The sequence below is a fragment of the Sturnus vulgaris genome, chromosome 16 (genome assembly GCF_052056855.1).
Source record: "Sturnus vulgaris isolate bStuVul1 chromosome 16, bStuVul1.hap1, whole genome shotgun sequence".
Classification (NCBI taxonomy): domain Eukaryota; kingdom Metazoa; phylum Chordata; class Aves; order Passeriformes; family Sturnidae; genus Sturnus; species Sturnus vulgaris.
In genome coordinates, this window is record NC_142258.1 from 4796 (window position 1) to 14928 (window position 10133).

The 10133-nt window shown below is 49.5% G+C and overlaps 2 long non-coding RNA genes across 2 annotated transcripts; one reads left to right on the forward strand and one right to left on the reverse strand.

Annotated features, from left to right (window-relative positions):
- Positions 1 to 2258: 2258 nt before the first annotated feature.
- LOC148221853 (uncharacterized) lies at positions 2259 to 4932 on the forward strand. Its single transcript, XR_015807146.1, has 3 exons — positions 2259 to 2375; positions 3478 to 3644; positions 3962 to 4932. It is a non-coding gene; the product is annotated as an uncharacterized LOC148221853 (long non-coding RNA).
- On the reverse strand, positions 3398 to 6425 carry LOC148221854 (uncharacterized). Its single transcript, XR_015807147.1, has 3 exons — positions 6034 to 6425; positions 5274 to 5372; positions 3398 to 3764 (listed from the first exon to the last, which is right to left on the reverse strand). It is a non-coding gene; the product is annotated as an uncharacterized LOC148221854 (long non-coding RNA).
- Positions 6426 to 10133: the final 3708 nt, after the last annotated feature.

Below are 10133 nucleotides of genomic sequence, written 5' to 3' on the forward strand. Positions count from 1 at the left end.
TACTAATGTTATTTCTATTTTATCTATATCCATCTATATTTGGAGGTTCATAGTTTTTAATATTATTTCTTTAAAAGCTCTGCCTCTAACCAAATAGAAACAAAAAACTCGATTATTTAAATTATATTTGAATATATTTTTCTATTTAGTTTTCATATTTATATCTGTAGATTTATATGTCTATATTGTGTATTCGATATTTATATACTATTTAATGTAGTTTTTACTAGTATATTAATATACTCGATGCTATTTACATTCTATTATAACATACTATTTAATATAACATATTAAAATCGATAAATTATTTATATTACATACTACATTACATGTATTTTTATATTTATATTTATTTCTATATATTTATACTTACATATATATATGCATATATAGTTATAATCATTTTATGTCAGTATCTATTTTTGCATATTTGTATATTTTTGCCTATATTATTTTCAAAAAACCCTCCTCTAACCAAATAAAAACCAATAAAACATTCCTTTTAAAGTCTGAATATTTATATATTTCTATTTTCATAACATAATATAATGTAATGTAATATATTTATATATTGGTTTCTTATATTTGCTTCTATATTTTTATTCTTTATCTTTTCTATTTACAGTATCTATAAAAAAACCCTACCTCTATCCAAACACAAGCCAATAAAACATTCCTTTTAGACTATATTTAGCTATTTTTAAGGTTCTGTTTTTCATGCATTCTACACCCACCCCTCCCTCTCAATGTTCTGGCACCCACCATGACCCCCCCCCATGCCCGACTCACCTGCTCCTCCAGCGCAGCCCGTCTCCCTCTCCCAGGGACCTTGGGGTGCCCCAAACCACGTCGGAGCCCACCTCAGCCTTTTTTCCTCACCCCAAAGAAGGCACAGAACGACTCCTTTAATGAAGTTGTTTTAACAATTGTAAGGCTAGAGCTTTTGGTATCCACTGCTTGCCATCCCTTGTAAACCAATTTTTTTCTTCTTTCTTCTGCAGCTTAATAAACCTCTTTTTTCCCCATAGTTTTCCAAATGCATGTATTACCGCATATGCATATTTAGAATCAGTAAATATATGTAATGTCTTGTCCTGCTATAATTCACAGGCTCTCAAAAGCGTGTGCAGCTCTGCTGTCTGAGCTGACCAGGTGGCTGGTAACCTCCCCCCTTCCTTTAATTGCTTTCCATTCACGATAGAGTATCCTGTAAATCATGAAGAATGGGGGGAAAAATCAGTGAGAAATGGGGAAAAAAATCCCTGAAGAATGGGGGGAAAAATCAGTGAGAAATGGGAAAAGTGGGGAAAAAATCCGTTAGAAATGGGTGGGGAAATTCCATGAAAAATGGCGAAAGAAATCAGTGAGAAATGGGGAAAAATGGGTAAAAAATCAGTGCGAAATGGGGGGGGGGGGGGGGGAAATCAATGAGAAATCGGGGGAAAAACATAAGTAAGAAACGGGGGGGAAAAGTCCATGAAAAATGGGGAAAAATCAGTGGGAAATGGGGATAAATCTGGAAAAAATCCATGAAAAATGGGGGAAAATATCAGTGAGAAATGGGGGAAAATGGGGAAAAAGTCAGTGAGAAATGGGGAAAAATCAGTGAAAAACGGGGGGGAAAACTCCATGAAGAATGGGGAAAAAAATCAGTGAGAAATGGGGAAAAAAATCCCTGAAAAATGGGGGAAAATATCAGTGAGAAATGGGAAAAAATGGGGAAAAAAATCATTGATAAATCGGGGGAAAAATCAGTGTGAAAGGCGGGGAAAAATCGGGATCGGGGACGTGGACCGGGACTGGGATCGGGACCGGGACGGGGAAATGGGACAGGGACCGGGATCGCGGACGGGGACCTGGGACAGGACCGGAACCGACGGATCGGGGACGGGGACTGGAGACAGGGACCGGGACCGGGATTGGGGACTGGGACCAGGACCGTGATCGGGTTCCGGGACGGGGAACTGGGACTGGGACCAGGATCGGGGACCGGAACCGGGGACTGGGACCGGGACCAGGACTGGGGACGGGGACTGGGGACAGTGACCGGGACTGCAATCGGCACCGCCCCCCGAACCGCTCCCGGAACCGCTCCCCGGGCTACCCCGGCACGGCGACCGGGAACGCCCCCGGCACCGCCCCGGCACCGCCCCCGGTGCCGCCCCCGGCACTGCCCCGGCACCGCCCCGGGTAGCGCCCCCGGCACCGCCCCCGGGGCGGGCCGCCGAACGCACGCGATGACGCGCGGGAGGCGGGACGGCGCGGGGCGGTGACGCGCTTCATGCCAGGAGCAGGGCCCGGGTGCGACGAAGACGGGAGCGGGCCGACCCGATACCGCGCGGGGGCCGCGGGCCCGGCGGAGCCCGGCCCGCTGGGTAGGGGCCGCCAATGGCACCGGGGCTTCTGCTTCGGCTTCTGTCCGTGTCGGCGGGGAGGCCCCAGCCAGCGGTGCCCCTCTCCCTCGGCGACACGGGCGTGGAACTCGGCATCGGGCGCTGCATCGCCGCGGACAGCAGGGGGCGCACGGGTACCGATACTGCCATGGGGCCCGGCGCTGCTCTCCTGCTCCGCCGCCAGGCGGCGCTGCGCTGCCGTCCTGCCGCGCCTCCGGGCACGCTCGGTTTTCCTCGGGACCCCGGGCCCCGCCTGTCCCGCCGCTGCGGAGGCGGGGGATGCTTTATGGGACTGCCCGAGCTGGCAGTGCCGGGTCTGGGGCGTTGGGGCGCGCCTTGGGGGGCTGCGGGTGCGCTCGTTTCCTCTTCTGCATGGCCTTCTGTGTGAGCATCTCTCGTTGCGACTGCTCTTGGAGAGTCAAACCCCTCCTCCTAAGTGGTCTCAGGAGCCTGGCAGGGTGAGTTTTGTTTCACAGGGGAAAGGGCCACTGGTCGTGTCCAGAGACCTGTGCACCCAGCCAGGTTTCTGCCTGATAAAATTCCAAATGGATGAGGATTTCTCCCAGCCCCAAGCTGCCCCCACCTGTAACCCTGGCTGCCTTTGGGGTGCCCAAAGCCTCCTCTGTGCAGATCTCAGGAACCTGGGAGGGGTGAACAATGTTGCACAGGGAAAAACCCCACAGATTTTATCTCCGGGCCCGGGGCCAGGAGCAGGCATTTGCGTGCTATAATTCCAGAAGGAGCACGGTGTCTCCCAGACCCAAGCCGCATCCAGCTGTGACCCAGCTGCTCTTGGAGTGCCAAAAGCCTCCTCGTAGCTGATCTCAGGAACCCTGGAAGGGTGAGTTTGGTTTCACAGGGAAAAGGCCTCAGTTTGTGTCCAGAGATCAAATAAGGGACTCTGCTTTTCCTCTAGTTCTCCTTCCTGTTTTCACCTGGGCTACAAGGATGGGCATGGCCTGTATTTCTCATATCAAAGTGATGTTACTAAATTTGTCCAGAAGTTCTGATTGTTATTTTTATTAGTAGTAGTAATTTTCTGATAGAAAACACTCTCATTTTGCCTTTCCCACGTTGTTTCCAGGTGCTGCCCAGGATGGACATCCGTGGTCTCAGACAGTGATTCCCGAGGAGCAAGGAAAGCCTTTTCCTCACCTGCACAGTTCAGGTGGATGGGACAGAATTGGTGTGGCCTGACAAGGCAGGAAAAGCTGTCTGTGTTCTGAGTGCCTTGAAAGCTTTCTCCGTCAGGTTTGGAAGGGGTTTCTCTCTGGGATTTCTTGTGATGCAGCACCACGGGTATCCCTTTGTGCCAAGTCCAGTGCTAAAGGATTGAAGAACTGACAAGTGGGGTCTGGGATGAAAATGCCGCTAATAAAATTAAGCAAAGAATACAATAAGAGAAATGAGCATCCTTTTAATAGTTAGGAATAAAAATGCTGGAAAAGGGCACTCTGAATTGGTGTCACTTGTCATGGATAAAACCCCAGAGTGAGGAATCAGAGCAGAAGTTGAGAGCTGGAATCCTTCTGCAGTCGACTTAATTTTCTTTTCCTCCTCTCTTTCAGGACAGGAAGAATCACGACTCTCCTGGCATCTTTGCCAAGAGCTGTGGTGTTTGATCAGCCAAAGCCCAGAGGCTTCAGCACCAGAGGTCTGAGCCTGGAGGGCTCCTGGTGCTGCCCGTGCTGTGGGCTATGTCAGAGGATGCAGGGTTCCTCTTTGCCTCCCTGCTGGGATTAACTGCCATGGGAATGTGGGATCTGGGTGAAACTCCAGCTCTCCTGGTGTTCAGGGGAGCAAGGTCTGAGGGACTCCTCTCTGGGGATGTGCGGTGAAGGACTGAATAGTGTGGAAGGAGAGTATTTATAAACTGTATCACTGTTTCTCCCAAAATTGGGGTGGAGCGGTGATGGGGGCGGTTGGGTTTGGTCTGGGCCGGTTATTCTTTGTGCAATTTTTTAAATTCTCTTGTATGATTTACTGTCCAGTATCTTTCTAACAAAAGCTGACATAAATTTAGATTAAGGATTAGAACTTGGGTCCATTCATTGCAAACATTTGACAAGGCTGGAGGACTGGGGTGGTGACTGCTCTCAGGAAAGGTTACTTATTAATACTGTGTCAGATTTCCCGCAGTGACTGTCAGGCCTGCATGGCTGTGAGTTCGTGCTCTTCTCACTGGGGAAATAAGTTCAGCAAAATTAGAAATGTTAGGAAAATCCAGCCAAAAATTCCACCTCTGTACCCCCTAAGTTTTCCCAGTTTTTCCCAGCTAGGAGCTGCACAGAAGTCAGGCAGGGGAAGTGACAACAGGGAACAGCTGAAAAATTCAAAGGCACAAAGAGGAAAGGGGAAAGGTTTCAGAAAACAATTCTATGGTCTAAGAATAATTTCTGATTCCCTACTGAGAAGAACACGAACTCACAGCCATTCAGGCCTGACAGTCCCCTGCAGTGAGAGCTCAGCACACATCCACAGAGGCAAGTCCAGCATCTTAAATGAAAAAATAAAAATAAAAACCAGAAGAAAAAGGTGATTTCTTTTGCTTCAGAGTTATTTCAAGTTCTTAAAGCCCAAGCAACATTTGCTCTTGATTTTGGTTGGGTGAATCATGAGCAGTGGGCACGGGTCATGCCATTCATTGAGCAGAAAACCCGGGGTCATTTAGAGGGGACACAAGAACTGTTTGTGTAGCGACCTCGGCTGCAGAGGGGCAGGAGAAAGGCCAAGGGAGCTCCCCGGGGCCACCAGGGCCTGTGGGGAACAGAATGGACGCTTGGATGACCAGTGGAGGTGAGGAGTGGATCTGAGTTCATCTACAGGGAAATAAGGAGGGGATACTCTGGAGTGAAAAGCTGAGGTGATGAGTTCACCCACCTGGGCACGAGTTGTGTTTGCACAAAGTGGGAACAGAGGTGAAGGTCAATCCAAAGTCGATCCTGCTTGACCTCTGAATTCCAGGATAAGTTTTACAAGCTGCCAAATGAGGGAGTAAAAATACACAAAAATGAAACTGAGAGCATTCATGAGGTTCCTGGGAGTCCATTACACTGTTGTCATAGAATTCTTAATGAGTTTTGAGCTTTTAATGACAACAATTCAGTACTTTCTTTGGATTATTCACTGTGTAGGATTTGGGGTTTATCTGGATTTTAAAGGCGTCGTGGTGGCCCTGACACTGCTCAGGAGCTGGTAGGAAAAGCAGGGTCAGAGCTCCTGGCAGGCACAGGGTGTTTTTCCCAGAGTGGACTGTGGAGGAATTGTTTGGGCCTTGGATTGTCCCTCTGGGTGATGCCAGTTGCTGTGATTTGTGTAATTCCATACATTTAACTCCCAATACTTCCCAGCCCAGGAGCTTGAGCTGACAGGGCAGCACACAGATTGTTCTCTGTGCTGTGCCCGATTTGGGGTTGGCTGTCAGCTTTGCTAGCTCCCGTGAATTATGCCCATAGCCCCGAATTCCCTGCTCAATTCCCACTGCCATAACCTCACAGCGCCTCATGGAGTGGGGATATACTGTGGCAGGAAGCTCAGCAGCATCGGCACAGGGACAGGTGTATATTCCAAAGAATTTGCTGTTTCAAACCCTCATCCCCCAGCCCCGCCGATGTCCCTGGGGGGCACTTGACAGAGTTACCTGGATTTCAGCTGATTTCACCCCCCCGAGCTCGGGCTCCAGGTGATCTTTTCAAGCAGGAGAAGGCAGGGGCCGGAGGCGCTCGTGGCCGGTGCCGAGGCAGTCCCTGGGGCCACGAGAGGACATCTCTCCCTGCAGAATTTCAGTTCTTTCCAGAGCCTCAGCAGTGACAGAGGACAAAGAGGAAGATGAGGAGGAGGAAGAAGGGGGAGAGGGTTTGAGAGGAGGGGAAGCCCAAATCCGTGCTGTGTGCGGAGCTCCGACAGCACGCTGCAGCCCGCAGCTCAGTGTGAGCACGGGGCAGAGGAGGCGATTTCTGGGCATTCAATCACCCTGAGGCGGGCCCGGCACCGCCCCTGCAGCACCGTCCCCAGCACAGCTCGGTACCGCTCCGGGATCACCCGGCCCCGCCCCCGGTGCCGCCCGGGACCACTGGGGACCGCCCCTAAAGCACCGCCCCGGCCCCGCCCGGTCCCGTCCCCGGGACCTCCGTGCCCCGCCTCGCCAAGCCCCGGCTCCGCCCCGAGCCTGCCCGGGCTGCGCCGGGACCATCGCTGGCGGCCCCGCCCCTCTCCCCCGGGCCGAAGCGGGCTGAAGGAGATGTCCGCACGATTGGAAACGCCGCCGAAAATCGCACCCGTGGGATCGGTGTCGGCGTCGTGCGCAGGCATCCCACTAGAGCGAGCGGGCTCCTTGCTGTGCCCCCCTCCTTTTGCAGCCAGAGTTAGAAGGTCGGGGAGCGACACCCGAGCCGCCATCTTGGGAGAGGCAGGCGCGCAGTACCGCGCTCTGCCCACAGGGTGGCGCTTGGGAGACAGGCAAGGGATGGAATCAAGGAGTGTCCCAATCCTTGAGGAAATCCCCCTGAATGAACGCCCCAAAAAACCCCGACCAGAACTGAGAAACCTCCTGCCTCTGTATGAGTGCAAAGGGTGTGCAAGGAGTGTGCAAATAGTGTGCATTAGCAATCGATCGGCAGGCATTAGCAATCGATCGCCGATCTAATCGATCGGCAGGCATTACCAATCGATCGCCGATCTAATCGATCGGCAGGCATTAGCAATCGATCGCCGATCTAATCGATCGGCAGGCGCGATCAATCGATCTCCGATCTAATCGATCGGCAGGCGCGATCAATCGATCGCCGATATAATCGATCGGCAGGCATTAGCAATCGATCGCCGATCTAATCGATCGGCAGGCGCGATCAATCGATCGCCGATCTAATCGATCGGCAGGCATTAGCAATCGATCGCCGATCGAATCGATCGGCAGGCGCGATCAATCGATCGCCGATCGAATCGATCGGCAGGCATTAGCAATCGAACGCCGATATAATCGATCGGCAGGCATTAGCAATCGATCGCCGATCTAGTCGATCGGCAGGTGCGATCAATCGATCGCCGATCGAATCGATCGCCGATCTAATCGATCGGCAGGCATTAGCAATCGATCGCCGATATAATCGATCGGCAGGCGCGATCAATCGATCGCCGATCGAATCGATCGGCAGGCATTAGCAATCGAACGCCGATATAATCGATCGGCAGGCATTAGCAATCGATCGCCGATCTAGTCGATCGGCAGGCGCGATCAATCGATCGCCGATCGAATCGATCGGCAGGCATTAGCAATCGATCGCCGATCTAATCGATCGGCAGGCATTAGCAATCGATCGCCGATATAATCGATCGGCAGGCGCGATCAATCGATCGCCGATCTAATCGATCGGCAGGCGCGATCAATCGATCGCCGATCTAATCGATCGGCAGGCATTAGCAATCGAACGCCGATATAATCGATCGGTAGTCGTGATCAATCGATCGCCGATCTAATCGATCGGCACGCATTAGCTATCGATCGCCGATCTGATTTTTCCCGCCATTTTTCATGGATATTTTTCCCCAATTTTTCATGCATTTTTTCCCGCAATTTTCGTGGATTTTTTCCCATATTTTCCCCATTTCTCACTGATTTTTTTCCCCCATTTCTCAATGATTTGTTTCCCCAATTTATCAAAGATTTTTTTTCCCCATTTCACCATGATGTTTCCCCCATTTCTCACTGATTTTTTTCCCCCATTTCTTACTGATTTTTTCCCCCCATTTTTCCATGGATATTTCCCGATTTTCCCCCCCATTGCTCACTGATTTTTGCCCCCATTTCTCTCTGAATTTTCCCCCCATTTTCCATGCATTTTTCCCCCCATTAATCACTGATTTTTTTTCCCCATTTATCACTGATATTTGCCCCCATTTCTCTCTGAATTTTTCCTTCCATTTTTCATGCATTTTTCCGCCCATTAATCACTGATTTTCTCCCCATTTATCACTGATTATTGCCCCCATTTTTCACTTATTTTTTCCCCACAGCATCGGCCACCACAGCACGAGCGACAACAGCTCGCTCTGTTCCCGCCATTGCCCATGGATTGTTTGCCTGTTTTCCATGGATTTTTTCCCCATTTCTCACTGATTTCCGCCCCCCGCCCCCCCATTTCTCACTGAATATTCCCCCATTTTTCATCGACTTTTCCCCCATTTACCACTGCTTTTTCCCCATTTCTCGCTGATTTTGTCCCAAATTTTCCCCCATTTCTCATTGATTTTTTTCCCTGTTTCTCACTGATTTTTCCCCCCATTTCTTAATGACTTTTCCCGCCATTCGTCACGGATTTTTTCCCCCATTTCTCAATTATTTTTTCCCCCACTTTTCCCCGTTTCTCACTGATTTATTCCCCCATTTTTCATGGATTTTTTTTCCCCCATTTCTCACTGATTTTTTTCCCCATTTTTCAAAGATTCCCCCCCGTTTTTCACTGATTTTTCTCCATTTCTCACTGATTTTCCCACCATTTTTCATGTGGTTTTTTTCCATTTCTCACTGATGTTTTACCCATTCTTATTCCCATTCTCATAGCTCTATTTTATATTTATACATATTCTTATATTTGCATTATTTCTATTATACACTAGATTTTTCATAGATATTTGCTACTTATATTTCATTATATTTTACATGTATACCAATCTATTTCTATTCTTTATATTTTATTTTTATATTAGCTATAAAAACCGTGCCTCTACCCAAATAAAAAGCATTTAAACATTCCTTTTAGACTATATTTAGGTATTTTTTATGGTTCTGTTTTTCATGCATTCTACACCCACCCCTCCCTCTCAATGTTCTGGCACCCAGCATGACCCCCCCCCCCCCCACCCCCCCCCCATGCCCGACTCACCTGCTCCTCCAGCGCAGCCCGGCTCCCTTTCCCAGGGACCTTGGGGTGCCCCAAACCACGTCGGAGCCCCAGTCTCCACACCCTCCCCCTCCGTAGGGAACGGGAATGGGATGGGGAGCACACAGGACAAGAAAGGAACACAAAAGACACACTGGACAGAGAGAAGAAAAGGGCTGGAAGCTGGATATGAGGATGAAAGTGGAGCAGCAACAAACCTCAGGACTCTTGACTAGAGAGTGTGGCTGCTGAACGTCTCAAAAAAAAACCCCAGCTCCAACACAACATGCTGTGCTCACGGCTCGGCCTGGGACTCGTCAGTGAACATCTCTCTCTTGCCAGGGCCATAAAGCCCCCGAGAAAACACGAGGTGAGGTTGATGTGCTCCGGCTTTGCTCCTGCTCAGCCCTAACCCCAGCCCCTGCTGCCAGCGAGCACCCTGATCTCTGAACCTCTTCTCAGCTTGTTTGTACGCTTCCAAATTCCTTCCTCTTTCTTCAAGCTTCATCTGTTTCCTGGCATTGGGAGAATGACAAGTGTTTAGCACAGCGCAATGAATACAACAGTCTCATTTTCAGAAGACACAACTGAACGAGAACCGACAGCAGCACTGCTTCGAGACAATCTGGGCACACGTTTCCCTTCCAGCAATCTGAGCGTTCTTTTGTGTCACGCCTGAAATCCTGAAAATGGTTTTTTGAGAAAAATTATCCATAACTAGAAAACAATCAACCAAATAAATAGAACCCCTAGGATATAATAACAGCCCATATACTACAACACTCCAATTCTAATATTAATAAGAAAACAGAAATTAGCTACACAGCATTACCTCAAACAAACACTACATACTGGCAAGAAT